This window comes from Oncorhynchus tshawytscha, linkage group LG12, assembly GCF_018296145.1.
Source record: "Oncorhynchus tshawytscha isolate Ot180627B linkage group LG12, Otsh_v2.0, whole genome shotgun sequence".
NCBI classification, from domain to species: Eukaryota; Metazoa; Chordata; class Actinopteri; order Salmoniformes; family Salmonidae; genus Oncorhynchus; species Oncorhynchus tshawytscha.
Genome location: NC_056440.1, coordinates 52673748 through 52700039, shown reverse-complemented (window position 1 = coordinate 52700039; position 26292 = coordinate 52673748).

Sequence of the window (26292 nt, the reverse complement as noted above, 5' to 3'; positions counted from 1 at the left end):
CACGCTCTACATTAGTCCCGGAATTGTGGGTTGTGTCGAACGATACATTGTTCACTTTATTTTCAATAATTTGATGCATAACACTTGTAAGTTCTCTCAAAAAAGAAAAAAAGGTATTTATTCTCTCTAACATCGTATACACATAGTTACCCATTGCTCTACATCTAAATAACAAAAATATCACTCGTTCTCTTGGGGTTTATTGAGCCAGAAAGTCATCACATCAGCCACCACCGCCTCCCGGTATTTGTTGTCGTCCACCAGGGTGTGTCGGATTTCTTTGAGTTTCTCGTGTATGTGGATCGCTTCCTTCAGCTCCTGTAGGAATGCCTCGGTTACCCCGTAAACTCTGGGGATAGACGGCACAAGGCCCATAGCCTCCAGGGCTCTGACCAGCGATGGTATAAACCTGCAGGACCAAAGTCTTTTCACCAGAGCCTCAAAATTGTTGAAGAAGTAGTATCTTGGGGGCTCGTATAGGCATGGATGCCTTCACTGGCTGGGGTGGTTAATCTCACAACCGATGCATTTTTCTCGTATATATTCTCCAATCACCACGTCTAAAAGCGTGGCTACTGAGGCCTTGATTGTGTCCACAAAAATAGTACTGACCACCCCATCAAACACGTCCTCAGGCTGTGTACATGTAGGGGGTGTCGAGGGTCTTGCCAGGGGTGAGTAGAATGTAGGGCTGCGAGGCATACAGTCCTTAGTTTCAGGCCCCCATGACGTTTCGGAGTTCTGGTATGCGTTAGGATTATCCATGGTTAATGCTTAGGTTAAGAACTGTAGGTTTTAATGACCCTCCTTTTATTGTTGAACCAGCCCTCGGGGTATCTGGGCAGGGTTAACAACGCCGCTTACCTCGTTTTCTTTGGGGGCTGTCTCTCCTGACGTTGTACCTTCTTGGGGGTGCTCTGCGTCGTAATCCGCAGGATTCGTATATATTATGCACTTCTTTAGCCGAACAATGCTCTGACGCTGTTGGCTCTGTACAAACAGAGTGTCCAACAACTGTAACATTTTCAATTCCATTAAATCCCAACTTTTAAAAGGAATAAGCATTCGAAGCCTAAAATCACCGACCAAAATGCCATCCCTGATGTTTTGGCTGCGGATTTCCTCTGTGCTGATGTAGAACTCCACGCAGCCACAGGGAAGTCCATTCTTTCTCTGTATTTTCACCCGGTGAAATACTCTTCCGGAGGTGTCCGGGGTACCTTCCCAACGGGTCTCGTAGCCTGTGAACAAGCTGTAACCCTTGGTGATACGGCTCAGTTCGGGACACAAAACCTGGCGAAAAACTGTCCAGTCTTCAACCCCATAGGCCACTCCTAATGTCTGGTCGGTATATTCTTCTCCTTCGGCTAACGTATAGAGTTTCACTCTACAGGCCAAGTAATCAAACAGATACCCCATTGCTGACCGTTAGACATCAGCACTTCATCTTTCAACGCAGTTGCGGGCGGTATCTGGGTTCTATACACATTTAGAAACCGCTTTTTTGGAGCATCGTATATTGCGGATGTATACTTTGCCCTTTCTCTATGTTTCAGACGCGGTCCTTCTTCAGTTGCTACAGTCATCACAGCTTTACCACTGATCACAAAATCCATGTTTAAAAATAGTGTTTACTGTTCTGGTTTCACAAGCCTTGTTCTGGACATTTATAATGCAGATGCCCCCAGCCCTATAACCCCCAGGACATTCCTGCTTCATCAGATAACAAACTGTGGGGGGTGGGGGACATACAGGGTCCCCCAAGAGTTCAAACACTCAAACCATCCAGTTCCACCAGACCCCTACTCATCAATCGCCTGGACTACTTCAAAGCCGGACATATAGAGATAAAATAACACACACCCTCTAACACATGACCACACGAACAGGGGGGACGGGGCGGGGGCCCATATTTAAACATGCACGCGTCATCATGACGTAGGGTCATCAATCAATCATTTTGACCCGTGCCGTCTACTGTATTCTCTCTCATGTTTGCTCTATTACCAAGGACATTCGTTTCGATAAATCAGCTGGGGATAATCAGCCTACTTCAGAAGTGTTGACTATCATTCTGCCTTTATTTTTTTGCTTCTCTCTCCTTTATTCTCTCCATGTCTTTCTCCCTCTGTCCGTAAACGTCTCGTTTATTTTCCTCTTCTTGCCCAATCTCTCTCTTTCTGTCCCTCTCCAGAGCGAGAGAGGCCAGTGCCCTTGGACATGCCTCTCGAGATGGCAGACACCACCACCCTGGCAAAGGAGCTGTGCAGCCTGCTATGGGAGGCCCCGGCCTGGCCCTGCACCCCCCCTGCCTCTGCCGCTCACCCTCCCTGCCCTAGCACCACCAGGCCTCTCAGACAAGGCCCAGGCCCAGATCACTACCATGAATATCCAGCTGGGCGACCGCATGGTCATTGCTGGTCAGAAGGTAGGCTACCAGTTCCAGAGCCTCAATTAAGCATCTAAAATCCACAAACCGGTTGATTCTTCATAAATTTGTTAAAAAAGGAGCCTTCTTAGTCTTCTCATTTGAGTAAATGGTCAAACCTTAATGTGGCAAGTCAGTCAGACAATCAGAACAGAAGCTTGTTCCTTCTACAGATTGTAAAGCTTATCTATACAGCACTCAATGAAATATCACCTTACTATCATGCTGATCATGCTGTCCACACCAACGACTATAACCCCTGGAAAATATACAATACTTTGGCTGTCAAGTATGTTTGTATCTTTCTTAAGACAAGTGAAGGAGAAGAAAGGTATGAAAAATAATAGAAAAATAATGTAGCATGGTGAATTGAAGGACTTGTAATCTTCTTTGTGTTTTTACTTGAAGACGTTGTGGCTCCTAAACACACACACACACACACCAGTCAGACTGGGACCCTGAAAGAATAAGCCAGTTAATTTTCTCTCCACACTGCGAGGGAGTGAGATCAAAACCGTATTATTACAGGCCAGGTGCTTTGATCTTTTTCCCCTTCTCAGCTTGTTTATACATTTAGATGGATCAAAACATGTGGGAAGTTCTTGATAGAGGGTACGCTCTTGCCTAAATGCGCAACATGCGTGTGCATTTCTGAATGAAGAGGTCATCACTTTCCGCCACTCTCTGCTGCTGGGACAGATAAAGAGGATGAAACAAGCATTCTGTTTTTTATCTTTAGGAGTAGAACCCTGTTTAACCTGTGTGTGTGTGGAAGCACTTCCTAAGCACTTCCAAAACTGTTAGGACCAATTGAACAAGTCAGTTGCTCACTGGTGTTTTACCGGCTTGCTGGCAATTGCTATTCTCCATGTGAGATGTGTTAATGAGTGCCCTAATCTGGTGTTAACCTTTTGCACTCATCATTACTTTTAGCAATCTCTCTCTCTATATCTTTCTCTCTCTTGCTCCCTCTGTCTCTCTGTGTCTCTTTCTCCTCTATCTCCCCCTGACAGGGACCTTTGCCCCCTTTCCAAGATCAACAAACCCTCTGAATGATGTAAAGCCCTACGGCTCCCTCAGCGCGACATATCGCGCGTCACCTCCAAAATCAACACAGGTAAAAAAAAAAAATTAAATGTATTTTGCACCTATGGATGGATGTTTGGATAGGGTACACAGTAAAGGATAGCTAGGCCTATAGTTCGAAGGGGCATAAAGACAAATGGACTGGGCCCAAATAAGGAACCTATTTGTGATGAAAAAACTCCCATTGTTATGATAGCACAGAGAAGCTCTAAGGCAAGCAGAGTCGGAAAGCGTGGTAGAAGATAGAGTATGACATAAAGGGGAAAGCCATTTTCCACGTTTATCTCATCAAACCCCCTCCAGGACCTGTTTCTGGAGACCCATACACATTAATGCACTATTAGAGACCACACATCATAGGAACCACAAAAACACACACCTTGCCACCTCTCCCTCCCTTGCACAAACATCCAGGAAAAATTACAGTGGTAGATTTAATGTCTGATTCCCCCCACCCCAATATATTCTTCCACTGACAGAAAGTTAACTCTGACATCAATTCACTCTGGGGTTGTGGAACACAAGCCACGATATAGACAGTAATGGTAATAAAACCCCAATGTCTTCATCTCCCTGCTGCTGAAGGTGGCTAGCAAACAACAGAGGGGCCAACATGGTCGCAAAGGCATAATAACTAATCTGACAAAGATATAGCTAAAAATTACCATAGCCTTATTAATATGGCGCGATTAAGGAAAATACTACAGCACCTAAAAAGAGCTGACTGATTCCTAAAATAAATTGATTATGATTATTGATTGCCATTTCAGTTCTGCTGAATGGTTTTGCTTTGGACTAAAAAAGAAGAGCATAACTTGGGACATGCTGGACCCATCCTCCGCTCGCTGAAGTGCATCTGTAGCGGCAGACTACCGGTAAAGGCTGGGTCTTTCAGAATCAAACTGCGCTAAGTTGTTACTATAGTCACCACAAACTGTTGTCACTGCCATCCTTTAAGGCCTTGGCTCCGGTTGAAAGGTTCTGATAGGGAACAGCCTTGTGGTTTGTGGAGTCTGTCCTGATTAGCGAGATGGATGATTTCAACAACCTGCGCCGCGATCGATGCACGAGGCCAAAGCCATGCCGATATTGAATGACAGTCGATGACAGACTGAAATGAGAGAGAGTGGTGTTCTGAAAAGTTTAGGACTTTAAATGCCTGCTGATGTCGTCCCTGAGAACTGCTTAGTCATAAATTAGGTAGGTGTGCAGCACATGCACACATGTGCTCTCACACACACGTGCTCTCACACACACACACACTCACCCACTTTGTGATGAATGGCTGGCTGGCCATGCAGGCTGTCTGTGGCCTGGTTATTTAACCATCTTAATTTGACTATCAATCAACGGGAGCAGCGGAATTCCACGGGAAACTCCGAGGTCCCCTTATTCATGTCACCTCCGGATCAAGTGGCAACCAAGGGCAACAATAATACAATAATAATACAATAATACCCCACATAGGGAAAGGGTGCTCATATGTAACTGCTAGGGGAAATATCATATTATTTCCCTCATTAGTGGTCTCAAAAATAATTTGAAAAGCTGAAAATCAGCTTGAATCGTGACTCAGTGTGCTTTACTGGCACTCAATCGCAGTCAAGAGGGTTATTATCAGCTAGGGTTGGCCAATGTCAACCTTTGTCCTATCCTGATTATGTACCTATAAAACATTGTGATAGTCGATGCTATCACTCCTAATTTGGTTTTTAACCTCCCATGGAGGGATTTTCCCAGCCCGCCTGGATCATTGCTTTGTTAATTAAGGATCGGACCCTTTTTTCAATTTTCACCTAAAATGACATACGCAAATCTAACTGTCTGTAGCTCATGACCTGAAGCAAGGATATGCATATTCTTGATACCATTTGAAAGGAAACACTTTGAAGATTGTGGGATTTGTGAAATGAATGTAGGAGAACATAAGACATTAGATCTGGTAAAAGATAATACAAATAAAAAGATATGCATTTTCAAACCAAAAAATTCTCCATCTTTGAAATGCAATGTCGCGCTGCTATCTTTCTCATGAGAGCAATGGAGGGTTCAGTATTATCACACACCCTATGCTGTGTGATTTAGGGTGTAGAGAAAGAGAAAGCTTCCTTTGTACGTGTCTTGCATGGAAGCATGATGTACCGCTCGATCAATGAATGTGTTGTGATTGATGGTGGTAGTTTTCCTCAAGGCCTGGCCACATTCATCTGAACAATGTTTTCTGGTCATAGTCCTTGTTTTCCCCCTTAAGTTCGGATTTGCCGAACGGAAGGTGGGGAGGGCCTTGTATGCATCGCGGAAGTTAGAGTAGCAGTGATAGTGTTTTGCCAGCCCGGGTACTACAATCGATATGCTGATAGAATTTAGGTAGCCTTGTTCTCAAATTTGCTTTGTTAAAATCACCAGCTACAATAAATGCAGATTCCAGATATATGGTTTCCAGGTTGCATAGAGTCCATTGGAGTTCCTCGAGGGCTGTCGTGGTGTCGGCTTGGGGGGTATATACACCGCAGTGAAAATAACCGACAAGAACTCTCTTGGGAGATAATACGGTCTGCATTTTATTGTGAGGAATTCTAGGTCCAGTGAACAGAAGGACTTGAGTTCCTGTATGTTGTTACAATTGCACCATGAGTTGTTAATCATGAAACATTCACCGCCGCCCTTCTTCTTCCTAAGAAATGTTTGTTCTTGTCGGTGTGGCGCACAAAGAATCCTGTTGGCTGTAGCGAATCCGACAGCATGTCCCCAGAGAGCCATGTTTCCGTGAAACAGAGTATATTACAATTCCGGATGTCTCTCTGGAAAGCAACCCTAGCCCTAATTTCTTCTACCTTGTTATCTAGAGACTGGACACTAGCGAGTAAAATACTCGGAAGCGCTGGGTGATGTGCTCACCTCCGAAATCTGACCTGAAGGCTGCTCCGTCTACCTCTCTTGCGGCGACGTTGTTTTGGTCAGCCTCTGGAAACAGTTGAAATGCCTGATATCCAATAGTTCTTTCCGGCTGTATGTAATAACACTACACACATCACACTAATTGGATGGATATCAGGTTGCAACCTCTTTCCATCTTTATGGTATAAAAACTCATTCTCCCTCCCCATCCCATGTTCCAGTACTCCAATGCCGGACTATCCCCCGGCAGTATCTCCGTGTGCGCCTGGGGGAGAGGGTGTTGGTGGTGGGCTAGAGAACAGAGGTGGTCCGCTTCTATGGCAAGACCAACTTTGCCCCAGGTCAGATCACTGTCCATACCCCAAACTCACTACACATCACACTACCAACAGCCATACTGACACGGTTGCGGCCATACGCGTTCCTGCGAGTCTTGTCTTTCAGGATTGGGTCATAATATTTTGTAGCTTAAAACCTGTTAGGGATAGGAAGAATACTGCCCCCTTTGGAGGAAGTGCGTGCCCATAGTAAACTGAAAAAAAAATCTGTCCAAAATTGCTAATATATGCATATAATAGTTATTATTGGATAGAAAACACTCTAAAGCTTCTAAAACCATTTGAAATATGTCTGTAAGTATAGCAGAACACACAGGGCAGCCATTCTCCCGAACGATTTCTCTCATCAGGAAATTTGAGCCAACTTTGACGTCATCGCCGCCACCCTTCCCAACCAGCTATGGATCTGGGATCAGTTTCTATGTCTTCGGCGAGATGTCTTCTTTCAATAGGGTGTTTCATTGTGAAAATCCCGTGGTCTTTCACCCTTTGGCGGGCAAAAACCTTGGGGTCACGAGAAAATACATGCACTCTCATGCGCGCGTTGTGCTCGGAGTGTCCTTTGTTCCTTGAAGCACTAGACGATGTCAGTTTGTCTGTTCGAGTTGAGAATTGTTTTCTACGTTTAGAACATCCTAAAGCTTGATTCTGCACTTAGTTTCACCAGTTTAGTCGACATATAATATGTAATTTTGAAGTTTTGATGTGCAACCCCTCGAATTTTGGCAGCATTTCAGCCGGAATTTGTCGCGTTTGATAACAGGAAGACACACGACTTGAAACCAAACGCTGTTTTGGGGAAGTATGACTTCTTCCACTACTTCTGATCGAAGACCATCAAAGGTAAGGGAATATTTATGTGGTAATTTTGTGTTTCTGTTGACTCCAACATAGCAGAGAAATATTGCTTATGTCTGAGCGCCGTCTCAGATTATTGAAAAATGAACGATTTCTGTAACGTTAAAAATAAATGTGACAAAGCGATTGCATTAAGAAGCAGTGTATCTTTCTAACTATATGTAGAACATATAGTATATTAGTCAAAGTTTATGATGTGTATTGCTGTTATCTGGCGTTATCTGGCGGAGTTATCATAATTTCTCCGGACATTTTTGTAGCATTTTTTGAACATGGCATCAATGTAAACAGAGATTTATGGATATAAATGGCATATTATTGAAAAAAACATAAATGTACTGTGCAACATGTCCTTTTACTGTCATCTGATGAAGATTTTCAAAAGGTTAGTGAATTATTTTTCTTTTAATCCTGCGTTTGTGATTGCATCTTTTGTTCGACAAAATGGCTATATTATTAGCTGTGTCTTTGGTGGTGGTTTGACATAAATATGTGCTATGTTTTCGCCGTAAAACATTTTAGAAATCTGACTCGCTGGGTAGATGAACAAGGTGTTTATCTTTCATTTGAGCTATTGGACTTGTTAATGTGTGGAGGTTAAATATTTCTAAGAATATTTTTGCATTCTGTGCGCCACTTTTGAATTGAGCGTGGGGGGGAGGTCCCTAGGGGAATGTGGTAGCGTGAACAGGTTTTAAACCATTCAAAAGATAAAGCCACAGTTGTGGGAAGAAAACAGAAACAACTCAATTTATTACAACAGCATCTACAACAGCATGGCCTCTGCTAACGGTTAGATGGCGAGGGCGAAGAGGTGGGGGCTAATAGCCTAACCCTGTATGTTCCCCCTATAGAGAGGGAAAGAGGAGGAAGTAATCCCCTTTGTACTGTGGCAATCCTAGCTTTTGGAGATTTGTAGAGTGATTTTTATCAAGTTTACAAACACGGTGCCTGTAACGCTCGTCGGAAGAAGTGGACCAAGGTGCAGCGTGGTACGTGTTCATTATTCTTTATTTAATCAGAACACCAAACAAAACAACAAAAGAATAACGAACGTTCTGTAGGCTTCACAAAGCTAACAAAAAACAAAATCCCACAAAACTAAGGTGGCAAAACAGGCTGCCTAAGTATGTTTCCCAATCAGAGACAACGATAGAAGGCTGTCCCTGATTGAGAACCCTACCCGGCCAAAACATAGAAATAAAGAACATAGAGTTTCCCACCCGAGTCACACCCTGACCAACCAAACAGAGAATAAAAAGATCACTAAGGTCAGGGCGTGACAGTGCCTAAACTTAACTTTTCCAAAACACGAAAGAGATAATGCCATTCAACTCTATCAAAGGCCTTTTCAGCAGGTTGAGGGAGTCTGGAACACAAGGTATTTTGTTTTGTTACCAAGGTGAATTATGTCAAAGAACCTTCTGAGATTATTGGAGGACAATCTGTTTATTATGAAGCAAGTCTTGTCTGGGATGACCAAAAGGGGGGGGTGACTCCAGGCTCTCAGAATGCATCTTGGTGACCAGTTTACAATCTGTATTAAGGAGAGAGATTGGTCTATAGGAGGCGTACTTTAGCAGGTTTTTCCCTTTCTTGATAATTACTGTAATCACAGTTTGAGAGAAAGCAGTTTTCCTCCCCAGCTTTTTTAAGTACCTCCATAAGGTAGTGTATCAACAGCTCCCTAAATTCTTTATTTAACTCTAGAGGGAAACCATTCTCCCCAGAAGATTTATTAGAAGGTAAAGATGTAATGGCCTCCAACATTTCAGGGACTGAGAACTGTTCATTTAGGCACTCTCTGTCTTCCTCTGAGGCATGGGAGGTTGAGAGAGGAGAGAAAATAGTCCATCTCTGATAGGTCATCATTTGATTGGGAAGTATAGAGGTCCTCGTAGTATTTCTTAAAAGTAGCATTACTTTCAGTAGGGTCGAAAGATATCTCATTAGTAAGAGTTTCTATAGCATTTATTGTCCTCTTACTTTGATGCCATGCCAATACTTTGTATGCTTTCTCTCCAAGTTCATAGTAACACTGTTTAGATTTAGTGATGGCCCTCTTAACTTGATACTTGTTCAGAGTATTATATTTCAGTTTTTTATTTACCAAAAGCCTGTATAGGTCTTTAGTCTGGCCTCTTTGGTAGGTTTTCTCTAGCTCAAAGATTTCAGATTTAAGGACATTCAGTTTGGCACTGTTATCCATTCAACACTTTAGTATAGGCAATGATCTGTCCCCTGAGATAGGCTTTCAATGCATCCCAAAGAATGAAACTGTCAGAAGCAGAGGGTTTGTTTTTCAAAGTAAAAATATTGATCTGCTCTTTGATAAATGCACAAAATCCAGGTTGCTTCAGGAGTGTAGAATTTAGTCTCCATCTATATGCTCCATTTACCTTGATAGGAATGGAGATTGATAATACCAGAGGAGAATGATCACAAAGTAATCTGGAGAGATAATTGGTTTCTAACACTCTACGCAACAGTTGTGTTGATAGCAAAAAGTTATCTGTGTGTGCTGTGTGGGTGTGAATAAAAATAGTTGTGGGTCCATCTGTCTCCAGATGTCTAGTAAATTGAGATCCTTCATGAATGACATGGTGAGCTTGGCGGCTTTGGTAAGAGGGGAGGGTTTATCAGAGGACCTATCAAGAACTGTATATAAACAAAAAATGGTGTCTCCTCCAGCCAGTAGCTATCCTGGTGGTGCTTGAGCAACTTGTAAGAAGACTTAAATAAACATATGATCATTAAAGTTAGGAGCATAAACATTAAATAGGGTCCAAGACTCTGAATACATATGCCCCTGCACCAAAACAGACCTGCATGAGGGATCAGACATGGAGTTACTGACACAGAAGGGGATGTGGCTACAAAATTGCTTTAGAGGACGCAAAAACTTGTCATACCCATTCACTCTTTATTTCTTCTGTTCACTGGCCATAAGATTGTTTTCTTGTAAGAACACAATGTCCACCTTTAATTTCTTAAGGTATAGACTCTTTTCACGCATGCAGTGACCTCACCTGGTTTAATTGATGTCTCTAGAGACAATACCACTCTCATCGTCACTCAATGCCTATGTTTACCTCCACTGTATTCACATCCTACCATACCTTTGTCTGTACATTATGCATTTAATCTATTCTACCACGCCCAGAAACCTGCTCCTTTTACTCTGTTCCGAACGTACTAGAAGACCAGTTCTTATAGCCTTTAGTCGTACCTTTATCCTACTACTCCTCCTCTGTTCCTCTGGTGATGAAGAGGTTAATCCAGGCCCTGCAGTGCCTAGCTCCACTCCCATTCCCCAGACGCTCTCATTTGTTGACTTCTGTAACCGTAAAAGCCTTGGTTTCATGCATGTTACCATTAGAAGCCTCCTTCCTAAGTTTGTTTTATTCACTGCTTTAGCACACTCTGCCAACCTGGATGTCCTAGTCATGTCTGAATCCTGGCTTAACAAGACCCTGAAATTTACATCCATAACTATAACATTTTCCGACAAGATTGAACTGCCAAAGGAGTCTGATTGCAATCTACTGAAGAGAAAGCCTGCATAGTTCTGTCTTACTATCCAGGTCTGTGCCCAAACAATTTGAACTTCTACTTTTAAAAATATACTTTTCCAAAAACAAGTCTCTCACCTTTGCCGCTTGCTATAGACCACCTTCTGCCCCCAGCTGCACCCTGGACACAATATGTGAATTGATTGCCCCCCATCTATCTTCAGAGCTTTTGCTGTTAGGTGACCTAAATTGGGATATGCTTAACACCCCGGCCATCCTAAAATCTAAGCTTGATGCCCTCAATCTCACACAAATTATCAATGAACCAACCAGATACAACCCCAAATCCGTAAACCCAGGTACCCTCGTAGATATCATCCTAACCAACCTGTCCTCCAAATAGACCTCTGCTGTCTTCAACCAGGATTTCAGCGATCACTGCCTCATTGCTTGCTTCCGTAATGGGTCTGCAGTCAAACGACCACCCCTCATCACTGTCAAATGCTCCCTAAATCACTTCAGCGAGCAGGCCTTTCTAATCGACCTGGCCCGGGTATCCTGGAAGGATATTGACCTCATTCCGTCAGTAGAAGATGCCTGGTAATTCTTTAAAAGTGCTTTCCTCACCATCTTAAAAATGTAGAACCAGGAACAGATATAGCCCGTGGTTCACTCCAGACCTGACTGCCCTTGACCAGCACAAAAACATCATGTGGCATACTGCATTAGCATCAAATAGCCCCCACGATATGCAACTTTTCAGGGAAGTTAAGAACCAATATACACAGAATGTTAGGAAAGCAAAGGCTAGCTATTTCAAAAAGAAATTTGTATCCTGCAGCACAAACTCAAAAAAGTTCTGGGACACTGTAAAGTCCATGGAGAATAAGAGCACCTCCTCCCAGCTGCCCACTGCACTGAGGCTAGGAAACACTGTCACCACCAATAAATCTGCGATAATTGAGAATTTCAATAAGCATTTTTCTATGGCTGGCCATGCTTTCCACCTGGCAACCCCTACCGTGGCCTGCAACCCCCACAGCAACTTGTCCAAGCCTCCCCCAAATCAAGATAGCTGATGTTCTGAAAGAGTTGGAAAATCTGGACCCGTACAAATCAACAGGGCTGGAAAATCTGGACCCTAAAATTAATAGCTGAAATTGTTGCAATCTTGCAAAGATTGGAAAGCTTCCATGGTCATCCCCCTCTTCAAAGGGGGAGACACTCTAGACCCAAACTGCTACAGACCCATATCTATCCTACCCTGCCTGTCTAAGTTCTTCGAAAGCCAAGTTAACAAACAGATGACCGACCATTTTGAATCGCACAGTACCTTCTCCGCTATCTAATCTGGTTTCCTAGCTGGTCATGGGTGTACCTCAGCCACGCTCAAGGTCCTAAATGATATCATAACCTCCATCGATAAGAGACAATACTGTGCAGCTGTATTCATCGACCTGGTCAAGGCTTTCGACTCTGTCAATCACCACATTCTTATCGACAGACTCAACTGCCTTGGTTTCTCAAATGACTGCCACGCCTGGTTCACCAACTACTTCTCAGACAGAGTTCAGTGTGTCAAATCGGAGGGCCTGTTGTCCGGACCTCTGGCAGTCTCTGGGGGTGCCACAGGCCTCAAATCTTGGGCCGACTCTTTTCACTGTATACATCAATGATGTCGCTCTTGCTGCTGGTGATTCTCTGATCCACCTCTACGCAGACGACACCATTCTGCATTCTTTGGACACTGTGTTAACTAACCGCCAGACGAGCTTCAATGCCATACAACACTCATTCCGTGGCCTCCCACTGCTCTTAAATGCAAGTAAAACTAAATGGATGCTTTTCAACTGATCACTACCAGCACCTGCCCGCCCGTCCAGCATCACTACTCTGGACGGTTCTGACTTAGATTAGGTGGACATCCACAAATACCTAGGTGTCTGGTTAGTAAACTCTCCTTCCAGACTCACATTAAGCACACTCACTTTAAGCATCTACAATCCAAAATTAAATCTAGAATTGGCTTCCTATTTCACAACAAAGCATCCTTCACTCATGCTGCCAAACATACACTCGTAAAACTGACCATCCTACCGATCCTAGATTTCAGCGATGTCATTTACAAAATAGAGAGGTCATACTCACGTTATACTCACAGACATAATTATATCCAATAGTAATAATAATATGCATATATTAGCAATCTAGGACAGAGTAGGATGCAGTTCACTATGGGCATGCAATTCATCCAAAGTGAAAATACTGCCCCCTATCCCCAACAAGTTAAAAAACAAGTGCAGGGTCCTGAAAATATCAGACAAACAGCGGGAAATAATTTGGATACGGCCATGAAGGATATTTTGAATCGGAAAGGATTGAACCCCTATGATAAGCTCCAAAAATACACAAACCTAGGTGAAACAAGGGGAGAGAGCAGCCATATAACTCTTTCCCTACCGGTCCCTTTAAAAGATGACGAGCCTAGCGAGAGCCATGCCCCTGTAAGGCATGTACCTGCGAGCTTACCGTCTGAAGATCAAATGCCTGTTGAAGATAAAGTTATGCATGACATGTTAACCCATGTTCCGGCACGTAACAGGAAAAATGTTAGATACATTGAACAAGATAAAAGACTCAAATGGGGCCGCTACTTGGAATGACAAAGGAGAGTTTATCCTTCTAGGCGCTGTTGTCAGGGGTTCACATATGCTTGACTTGCTTAAAAGTACCACATCTGCCCACAAGGTTGCTGATGACAGAAGACCTCCAGGGTGGCTTCAGTTTCTTAAAGCCTTGGCAATCCTCAACATTCCCCTCTCGGGTGTACCCAACTATTAGCTTCGTCAACAGATTCACGCTTTAAAACAAAAACCTTCAAGATACAGCACGCCTAAAGATGCCCCAACAACCCCGCCCCCCTATGAAATGAATGATTAACTCATTTACCCCCTGAACGCCTCCGGACCTTTTCCTAATCCCGATCTCTTAGGGTGGTTTGACGTTTGAATGACTATGATTAAATTCAATACATTTTATTAGAAAAAATAAGCAATTTAACATTTGTGGCATTCTTGAAACATTTGACGTGAGCATACGCCTTGATTACACGGTCTTAAAGGACACATTTGAACACTTTTGATATTTTCTTACAAAACTAGCTTCAACTTTATCATTACATCTTAAATCATCCTTATAAAGAGACATAACATCTTCAAAAGAAACTCCCCCGGGCTCTTTGGGATTGGTAGAATACACAGTGGTGACCGCATGTAGTGGAAAGGTTATCTTGCACTTGTTTGATGATGTAGTATATCTTTGAGCCGTTTTTGGTCAAAAATTCTTTAATAGATTTGGGGAAATGTGAAAAACCGGGGGGAAAGCCGTAGGAATCAAAAAAAGTTTAGATTTTTCTTCCTCCTTCCTCTTCTAATGTCACAGCTAGCCAATGTTCACCCGGAATGTGTTTAGGATGGGTATTGACAATAAACATGGCAGGCCGCTCCGGCCATTTCTCAATAGGTAATTCATCACAAGCCAACACTCCACAAAATTGTTTTCCAATCAGTCGGCTCATGAGCCCTTCCAACTCTTGGGTATTCATGTCTTTGCTCAACGATCCTTAATAATAATCCACTAAGACCTGTCTTCGGGTATTCACTTCCAAGATTGAATCAGAGTATGCATAAACAATCATGCTAACGGTACAGGCTAAAGGTGTACGGAAACACATTTCCAGCCTGAGGTTACCTTGGGACACCACCAAAAGATTTCCTGAGATGTCATCATCAGGTGATAAATTGAAAGCATACAATATCTACCCCTCTGCAAAATCATTTCTGTCAATAGGTAAAGAGAGATCTTTTAGATGCCTCCCGGTAGCCAGGAATAGATTGTAAGATTCTCGCACAGATATGTTGTTATTAAATTGCGGTTGGAAAGCCTTAGCAGGGACCAGACGTCCGTCCTGACAGATAGCTACATACTCTGCATTGAAGTGTTGAAAATTAAATGGGTTTTTATTTAAGCTGCCCTTATTAGAGGCATGATCAACCAAACCTATAACCATGTATCGTGGTAAAGAAATAGAAATAGGTTTTCTTGACTGCAGATTCTACTGCCCACAGGGCTGCTAAATGTTTTCATGGTAATTCTTTGGAGAGGGTCAAGGGCATTTCCTTTCATCAAAGCCTGTGAGTGACCCAGACGAACTGCCGGAGATAGAGACACTTTTTTTTAATAAAAAGCGTTGCCCCCAACACTTTTAAACTAAAGTCCCCGTCCTGGGCAGACATTAGGCAAAACTCATCCTCCTTGGCCCTGGTTCATTTTAGTCTTAAATCAACCGAATTTAAGAGTAAACGTTCTTGAAAGAAAATGTCAGAGTAGCAGAGTAGGGCCTAGCAGATGAAACTCTCGAGATTCGGCACAGTAGCGAGCGCGTGCCTCCAGTCCTTTGTTTGCACTGGTGGATGGGTCTGTCGATTCCATAGAGACTCCTGCAGTATCCTTGCTAAACAACCCAGAGCTGAATTGTGTCTTGAGAGTGTCTTCGGAGTAGTTGAGTAAACACTCCATGATGGCCCTATAAGGGTATGTGGCACTGCTTTGACTGATTACACATTCACCTAAAGTCACATCCACTTGGGAGAAGATGGTGGCCACTGGGTAATTAATGAGACTCACTTTGGTATCGTTTGCAATATTAGTACCATCTCTTTGTCACTTTTAGACGCAAATGCACCAAGGTGGTGTTTAGGTCCAGATAGTTGTCACCGTGGCCTGGTATGAAAAATTCTATAGGACCATTGTCGGTAATGGCAGAGAGTGGGGCTATGTCCACATAACTGGAACTCTCTATTGAATGTTGGGTTAAGGGAGCCGTGAAAATAACGCGCTTTGTCTTAATAGCTTCAGAGGACATGTGGTGTAAAAGAGCCATGGTGATTGTTCTTTTCGAAAATACTTCCGAGTATTCTTTTTACTGTTTTTGGTCCAGACCTCCTCACTTTACCCCGTCTTTGACTCACTGAGTTTCTTTTAACTGTTAACCTCTGCTTTTTAGGGGCAAGCCTGCGCCTTATACCCGGAGGTCTCTTTTTTTGGTCTTCGAGACAACATCATAAGCCCTGAGCCTTCTTGACTCTCGACATCTGGTGACGCCCTTCTGGTCATAGCATTGGCTACAACCTCACTTACTAAATGTTTTGCCGCTAATTTTAAATGCGGTTTGGCTATGCTGAGGCCTCTCTTCATAAACGGTAAAACCATCCTAAAAAGGTTACAAAATATACCTCCTATCCCCGAACCGTACATGGTTGGGGATCCATGATAGCCAGGTAACCCATTACCCACTTGATCAACATAGTATGAGACATAACGGTTAGGGTCGAGATGTCGGTGTTCCATAACCCTTTTTAATTTATTTGTATTATGTATATAAAAATATATAATACTAATATTATATATGTAGAGAGGTTTTGGTGGGTCTAAAGTGGAGTTTTACAATCGTTTTACCATAAGTAAATTCTACGTTTTTGTTCAGATCCGTTTAAAGCTCAACAAGAATGTTTTCAATATATTTCTTGCTTACAGGTACATAGTGTGGCTTGTCGTATGTGACAGTGACTATGTCCCCGTCTTTTCCGTCTATATGAACTGTTCTCAGGAGTGGCACACAGCTGTCTCCGACCCTTTGATAGGATATGATGTCGGTATACACATATGTTGTAAAATCCTGTGTATATAATAATAATTTATCTTTCACATACGTCCATTTACTGGGACCCATCCGCAACATGTAGGCTAAATTACCGCTGGTCTTTATTCCCCCGGCCGCATCTCCTGAGAATTGTAAACGTTTATGTATAGGGCTGTAGATCAGGAATATTTCCATATTCTTCAGTGTTAGTTCATTCAACTCGGAGACGATCCTGTCGACGGTTCTATAGAACTCTTTTTTAAGCTTAATAAGTTTCGCAGGTTCCGATAACTTTTTGCGATAAAAATCGCGGTCCTTATCTCTGATATAATACCAACTATGGCGGTACGTAATCTCATTGAGACCTACTTCCCAGGCCTCTGATAACTCTATAGGCTTTGGAAAATTGGTTGTATAATTCGAACTCTGATTATTACGATATACAGTGGGGCAAAAAGGTATTTAGTCAGCCACCAATTGTGCAAGTTCTCCCACTTAAAAAAACCCAGAAAATCACATTGTAGGATTTTTTATGAATTTATTTGCAAATTATGGTGGAAAATAAGTATTTGGTCACCTACAAACAAGCAAGATTTCTGGCTCTCACAGACCTGTAACTTCTTCTTTAAGAGGCTCCTCTGTCCTCCACTCGTTACCTGTATTAATGGCACCTGTTTGAACTTGTTATCAGTATAAAAGTCACCTGTCCACAACCTCAAACAGTCACACTCCAAACTCCACCATGGCTAAGACCAAAGAGCTGTCAAAGGACACCAGAAACAAACTTGTAGACCTGCACCAGGCTGTTAAGACTGAATCTGCAATAGGTAAGCAGCTTGGTTTGAAGAAATCAACTGTGGGAGCAATTATTAGGAAATGGAAGACATACAAGACCACTGATAATCTCCCTCGATCTGGGGCTCCACGCAAGATCTCACCCTGTGGGGTCAAAATGAGCACAAGAACGGTGAGCAAAAATCCCAGATCCACACAGGGGGACCTAGTGAATGACCTGCAGAGAGCTGGGACCAAAGTAACAAAGCCTACCATCAGTAACACACGACTCAAATCCTGCAGTGCCAGACGTGTCCCCCTGCTTAAGTCAGTACATGTCCAGGCCCGTCTGAAGTTTGCTAGAGAACATTTGGATGATCCAGAAGAAGATTGGGAGAATGTCATATGGTCAGATGAAACCAAAATATAACTTTTTGGTAAAAACTCAACTCGTCGTGTTTGGAGGACAAAGAATGCTGAGTTGTATCCAAAGAACACCATACCTACTCTATAGCATTGGGGTGGAAACATCATGCTTTGGGGCTGTTTTTCTGCAAAGGGACCAGGACGACTGATCCGTGTAAAGGAAAGAATGAATGGGGCCATGTATCGTGAGATTTTGAGTGAAAACCTCCTTCCATCAGCAAGGGCATTGAAGATGAAACGTGGCTGGGTCTTTCAGCATGACAATGATCCCAATCACACTGCCCGGGCAACGGAGGAGTGGCTTCGTAAGAAGCATTTCAAGGTCCTGGAGTGGCCTAGCCAGTCTCCAGATCTCAACCCCATAGAAAATCTTTGGAGGGAGTTGAAAGTCCGTGTTGCCCAGCAACAGTATAAAACATCACTGCTCTAGAGGAGATCTGCATGGAGGAATGGGCCAAAATACCAGCAACAGTGTGTGAAAACCTTGTGAAGACTTACAAAAACGTTTGACCTTTGTCATTGCCAACAAAGGGTATATAACAAAAGTATTGAGATAAACTTTTGTTATTGACCAAATACTTATTTTCCACCATATTGTGCAAATAAATTCATAAAAAATCCTACAATGTGATTTTCTGTTTTTTTTTTCTCATTTTGTCTGTCATAGTTGAAGTGTACCTGGGATGAAAATTACAGACCTCATCTTTAAGTGGGAGAACTTCCACAATTGGTGGCTGACTACTTTTTTGCCCCACTGTATATGTGCAGACACATTACTGGGGATAGTCAGGTAGAAGCCTCTGTGTTCCATGATGCACTCCTGTGTACACGCGAATGATGGTGTATTTATCATGCATGAGGGTTTAAGTTAACCCCCGATGGCTCCACCACATCGTGCTCTAATACCCAACTGTTGAACTTTTGGGGCCAGTTTTTCCAGAGGACCAGCACCCATTTTTTACCCTTTTCTCTCTTTTGATCTAGAATCTCCTCCACGTGAAAGACTTTGTCTTTACCCAACTCTACCTTCTGTAATTCCCTCTTAAAAAAGATCCCTATAAGTTCCCCGTCATAATCTTTTAATTTGTAGACTGGGGGTATGCGCGGCAGACATTTGGTAACCGTGAACAACTCATCTCTGTAGCATTGCTCATATTTTTTGTCGAAAACACCCCTCAACTTGGATATAAACACCCCCCACTATGAATTTAAAAAAAAAAAAATCTTACGGTGAAGGGGGAACAAACCATACTGATTTTTAAAGACTTGAAAAGAGTTTTCAGAAGAGACATCGGAGGGTTTCATACGTAAACTCTTATGGTAGCTGTTGTTGTACCCCATTACTAAATCTTGAACTATATCGATATATCTATGCGTGTTGTGAGCTGTAAAATAGCGCCACATCTGCTTCTTCAGAGTTCTGTAAAAGCGTTCAACAACTGAAGCTTTCAAATCCGAGTGTGTAGCAAAATGTACTATATTGTGCTTCTTCGTGAGTTTCTGAAAAGTATTAATAAAAAATTATTTTCCACCATCAGTCTGCACTTTCTTGGGGGCTCCTCCATCCTTCAAGATAGAGTCAATGGCCCGCGTCACCTCTGCCCCGCTCTTATTTTTTAAGACCCTTACAAAAGCTATTTTAGAGAAAATATCTATAACCGTTAGCATGTAGCGATTTCCATTATTTTTACCTGCAAGGGCCTGCATGTCACATAGATCCGCCTGAAATTGGGACAAGGGTTGGGTAGAAAACTCTATTTCTTGGAAATTGTTTTCTTACGGGTTTATGTAGAGTATGTGCATCCTGCTCTGATAACCACTCATTCACTTTAGCCATGCTTAACCGGCTACCTGTTTCTTAGGCTATAGCTCTCTGTAAACGTTCCTTACCCCCATAAGACCCAGGGTTAGAGGGATTATAATAAATGTTTTTCAACATCTGCTCTGCCATCTCTGAGGTACAATAACGTTAATGAGCCACTTTCAAATAACGACAACATTTCATTTTCATTTTCAAATTTTTATTTTAAGCATACATTATGTATTACGTATACAGACAATTCAGAATTTATTGCAGGATACATGTCCCCGTTTTCTCAACGATCACAGCATGCAACACCCTGTATATTTGGTTTAGATCAACAGGCTTGTGTTGCTAAATTTTTAAAACACACACATCCGCTATATAAGTATATAAACAACATATGATACATGTTACAATTAAATGGTGTTTCAAGCAAATGAAGTAAAATCTTAGACAAAGTTGTTTCTAGTTCTTCAGAATCATCCACAAGACGGGATACCAATTGTGTCCATTGTAGACTCTGGCCCGCATGTCGTACCTGATTCATGATTTGTTCCATTTTCAGCACACGCTTTACATTAGCCCAGGAATTGTGGGTTGTGTAGAATGATACACTGTTCACTTTATTTTCAATAATTTGCTGCATAACATTTGTAAGGTCTCTCAAAAGAAAAAATGTATTTATTCTCTCTAACATCGTATACACATAGTTGCCCATTGCTTTCCATCTAAATAACAAATTGTGACTTGGTCTCTTGGGGTTTATTGAGCCAGAAAGTCATCACATCAGCCACCACAGCTTCCCTGTGAGTTTCTCGTGGATGTAGATCGCCTCCTTCAGTTCATGTAGGAAAGCCTCGGTTACCGTGTAAACTCTGGGAATAGACGACACAAGACCCATAGACTCCAGGGCTCTGACCAGCGATGGTATAAACCTGCAGGACCAAAGTCTTTTCACCAGCGCCTCAAAATGGTTGAAGATGTAGTATCTTGGGGGGTCGTATAGGAAGGGATTCCTGAGCTGTCTGGGGTGATTGAACCAATGCATTTCTCGTATATACTCTCCAATCACCACGTCTAAAAGTGTGGCTACAGAGGACTTGATGGTGTCCACAAAAATAGTACTGATCACCCCATCAAACACATCCTCAGGCTGTGAACATGTAGGGGGTGTCGCGGGTCTTGCCAGGGGGGAGTAGAATGTTGGGCTGCGAGGCATAGAGTCCTTAGGGTCTGGCCCCCATGATGTTTCGGAGTCCTGGTATGTGGTAGGAATATCCATGGTATAGGCGTAAATGAAGAACTGGAGGTTTTAAGGGCAATCCTTTTATTGTTCAACCTATCCTTTGGGTATCAGGGCGTGGTTAACGCAGCCGCATACTTAGTTTTCTTCGGGGGATGACCCTTCTGACGATGTACCTTCTAGGGGCTCCTTTGAATCATAATCCTCAGGATTCGCATATATTATGCACTTCCTTACATGAACAATGCTCTGTCGCTGTTGGCTCTGTACAAACAGAGCGTCCAACAACTAACATTTTCAATTCCATTAAATCCCAACTTTTAATAGGAATAAGCATGCGCAACCTAAAATCCCCCATCACGAATGTTTTGGTTGCGGGTTTCCTCGTTGCTGATATAGAACTCCACGCAGCCACATGGAAGTCCATTCTTTCTTTGTATTTTCACCCTGTGTAATATTCTTCCTGAGGAGTCAGGGGTACCTTCCCAACGGGTCTCGTAGCCTGTGAACAAGCTATACCCCTTGGTGATAAGTCTCAGTTCGGGACACACAACCTTGCGAAAAACCATCCAGTCTTCAAGCCCATAGTCCACTCCTAATGTCTGGTCGGTATATTCTTCTCCTTCGGCCACCGTATAGAGGGTCACTCTACAGGCCAGGTACTCAAACTGTTACCCCCATTGCTGTCCATTAGACATCAGCACTTGATCTTTCAGCACAGTTGCGGCGGTATTTGGGTTCTATACACACTTAGAAACCGCTTTTTTTGGTGCGTCGTATATTGTGGCTTTATACTTGGCCCTTTCTCTATGTTTCAGACGCGGTCCTGATTCCGTTGTTACAGTCATCACAGCTTTGCCACTGATCACAAAATCCACGTTCATTTTTAAAATCTTGTTCACTGTTCTGGGGCCGCATGTCTTGTTCTGGGCTCTATTTATAATGCGTCTGCCACACCCAATACCCCGGACATTCCTGTTTCATAGACAACAGCCCTAAGATCAATAAAACAGGGGGTAGGGGAGCCATACTCTTTCAAAAGTTCAAACACAGACCCTCAGTTCAAAGAGGTTCCTAGACCTCAATCAGCATGACAACTTCAAAGGAATAGATACAATATATGCATAAATTAGCACACCCTCTAACGCGTGAGAACAGGATGCCCATATATGGGTATAAGCGCGTGATCAGTTCCCGCCAGGATGGTCTGTTCCCGCCACTTCATCCGGACATAACTCAACTGTTTGACACGTGCAGTCTGCTTTATTCTTTCTCAGCTCTATAAACATAATTTTATGGTGCCCCGAGTTTCGTTAATTACAATTACATGATTACTTCAATCAGGTAATATTAATTACAGAGAAATCATTTTATAGAATAGCATGTCATATCACTTAATCCGGCATAGCAAAGACACAACAGTATATATTTTTTTTAATCAGTTTTAGAATAAGTCTGTAACGTAAAAAAAAAATGGAATAAGTAAAGGTTGCTGAATACTTTCCGAATGCACTGTATGCGTCTCTTTAGGAAGGAAATGACATTAAACATGTAAAAAAATAACACAAATCCCACCAACCCTGATGGTTGTACTAAAACCACAATCAAACATAAACAATTGCAGAGATACGTTGTTTCAAACTTGTTCTAACTAGCTCAACTTTGGCATCCTTTAAAACCTAAGAGCTCTCTATGTTGAAAACAAACGTTGGGAATAGACATTTAAGGCTGAATATTTTATTGACAAGAATAAGGCTGTTTGAGTCTCTTTTCAGATGAAGAGTATAAACATAAATGGGGGAAATATCAATGGGCCTGCTAATTTTCTTTGCCCAGTGGATATTGTCAAATTAAAAATTACTCCTGGAAATGTAATTGAACTCACCATGTGAAAACTAACTGTTGAAAAGATGGCTTCGGCCATTGTACTAAACTTTCATCCGTGCAGGGGGTGTTACGTTCGTTGTACGGAGGAGACCAAGGTGCAGTGTGAGATGAATCTTATTTTAATGAAGACAAAGAAACACATAAACTACAAAAACAACAAAATGAATGTGAAGCTAAATATAGTGCTGACACAGGCAACTAACACAGACAATGACTCATGAAATAACCCAAGGAATATGGCTGCCTAAATATGGCTCCCAATCAGAGACAACGATAAACAGCTGCCTCTAATTGAGAACCAATCTAGGCAACCATAGACACATAAATACCTAGACTAGTGAAACCCATAAACTTGTCACACCCTGACCCAACCAAAATAATAAAGAAAACAAAGCAAACTAAGGCCAGGGCGTGACAGAACCCCCCCCCCAAAGGTGCGGACTCCCGGCCGCACACCTAAGCCTATATGGGAGGGTCTGGGTGATGATAACTCTGAGGTGATGGTTCTGGTGAGGGACGTGGTCCCCGCTCCACTTCTGACTCAGCCCACTTATGTAATGTCTCTGGAGTGGGAACCCTCAACACCGACCCCGGACTAGAGGATGCCACTGGACTGATGGTCGAGTCTGGAGTGAGTGGCGCATCTGGACTGAAGGGAGACTCTGGCGGATCCGGACTGGAGGGAGACTCTGGCGGATCAGGACTGTGACCCGTCGTGGTAGGTTCCGGAATGCGACCCGTCGTGGGAGGTTCCGGACTGCGACCCGTCGTGGTAGGTTCCGGTCTGCTGCCCGTCGTAGGAGGTTCCGGTCTGCTGCCCGTCGTAGGAGGTTCCGGTCTGCTGCCCGTCGTAGGAGGTTCCGGTCTGCGGTCCGTCGTAGGAGGTTCCGGTCTGCGGTCCGTCGTAGGAGGTTCCGGTCTGCGGTCCGTCGTAGGAGGTTCCGGTCTGCGGTCCGTCGTAGGAGGTTCCGGTCTGCGGCCCGTCGTAGGAGGTTCCGGTATGCGACCCGTCGTAGGAGGTTCCGGACTGCGACCCGTCGTGGTAGGTTCCGGTCTGCGGCCCGTCGTAGGAGGTTCCGGTCTGCGGCCCGTCGTAGGAGGCTCTGGACTGGGTACTGACGCCGGACGCTCTGAACTGGCAAGGCTTACTGTAGGCCTGGTGCGTGGTGCCAGCACTGGTGGTACCGGGCTGGGGACACGCACCTCATGGCAAGTGTGGGGAGGAGGAACAGGGCGTACTGGACTACCGAGGCGCACTATAGGCCTGGTGCTTGGTGCCGGCACTGGTGGTACCGGGCTGGGGACACGCACCTCAGGGCGAGTGCGAGGAGCAGGAAAAGGGAGTACTGGACCCTGGAGACGCACTGGAGGCCTGGTGCGTGGTACTGGCACTATTGGTACCGGGCTGAGGACACGCACCTCAGGGTGAGTGCGGGGAGGAGGAACAGGGCATACAGGGCTCTGGAGATGGAGGCGTACTGGAGGTCTGGAGTGTAGAGCTGACACAACCCGTCCTGGCTGGATGGTTATATTGCCCTGCAAATACACGGCGCTGGCACAGGAAGCACAGTGCTGTGCAGACTCACAGTACGCAGAGCCGGCGCAGGATATCCTGGTCCGAGGAGGTACACTGGAGATCAGGAGCACTGAGCCGGGACCCTCCTTCCTGGCCGGATGCTCATTCATTCATGCACACTGGGGAAACCGTGCGCATCTTTGCATTACACGGTGCCTGACCAGTTACACGCTCCCCACGGTAAGCATGAGGAGTTGGCTCAGGTCTCTTACCGGACTTAGCCAATCTCCTCGTGTTCCCCCCCCAAAAAATCTTGGGGCTTCCGTGCTAGCCGTGTACCCTTATATCGTCGCCGTTCCTCCATTCTCCTGTATCCCTCCTCGCACTGTTACATAGAATCCCAGGCGGGCACTGGCACTCTCTCTGGATCGATCGACCACCACTCTATCTCCTCCCAGGTTGTTACCCAATCATCCTTCTCCCGGGTCCATTCTTCCACAAAGCGCTGTTCCGCCATTTCACGCTGCTTGTTCCTTGTTTGGTGGGTCATTCTGTCACGTTCGTTGTACGGAGGAGACCAAGGCACAGCGTGATATGAATACATCTTATTTTAATGAAGACGAAGAAACACTTACAAACTACAAAAACAACAAAACGAACGTGAAGCTAAATATAGTGCTGACACAGGCAACTAATTCATGACCCACGAAATAACCAAAGGAAAAGGGCTGCCAAAATATGGTTCCCAATCAGAGACAACGATAAACAGCTGCCTCTAATTGAGAACCAATCTAGGCAACCATAGACATATAAATACCTAGACTAGTGAAACCCATAGATTTACAAAAAACACTAGATATTACAAAAAAACACATAGATCCCCCTTGTCACACCCTGACCTAACCAAAATAATAAAGAAAACAAAGCAAACGAGGGTCAGGGTGTGACAGGGGGAATGAGGTAGCGGGTGATGCTCTTCTCTTTCAGGGCTTTGGTGGCTGGTTTGAACAGCTTGCAACGTCTGGCGAGATCATATCCAGGAAAAGGCTGACCCTCTTGCCATTTATGATGTCCCATTTGGCTCTTGAAAGTCACAGTATCTTCTCCCTGTCCTGGAAACAGAGGAACCTGATCAGGACGGCTCATGGGGACTCATCTGGTATGTGTTTCGGTGTTGAAGTTCTGTGGGCGCGTTCGATTTCCAGTGACTTTCTTGGTTATGCCTAGGACATCAGGGATCGGTTGAGTGAAGAAACAAATGGGGTCACGGCCCTAACTGTCGTCCTTCAATCCCACCACATGGATAGTACTACATCTGCTCTGGTTCTCCATCTGGTCCACCTTGTTTTTGAGAGAGGCATTGTCCTTTGTCAGCTGTTTTATAACCTGGTCATATTGGGTGACGGTATCTTCAACTGTGCTAATGCGCAACTCAGCCTCAGTCATTCTCAAAAGGAGATCATTCAGGGAGGATTTCAGGTTGTCAATGGAGGAGTGGAATTCAGTCTATTTGTTGTAAATTTTCAGTGAAAGACATTTTGTTACCATCTTGAATTTCCCGGAAGAGTGTAGCAAGCATGCCGTTAGACTCGGAAGAGGCTACTGAGAGCAACAGTTTGGAACTGTCGTCTGAACTCCGGCCAAGACTTTGTTGAATCCCAAGATGATAACGTCACAGCTAGCATAATGCTAGCTGTGGCGTTATCATCTTGGGATTCAACAAAGTTTTGGTCATCCTTCTTGCCTCTCGGCCAGAGGTCTATGGCTCTTTGGGAAGTTAAGTACTTAACAGTTTATCAGCCAATGTTAGAATATTGCTTC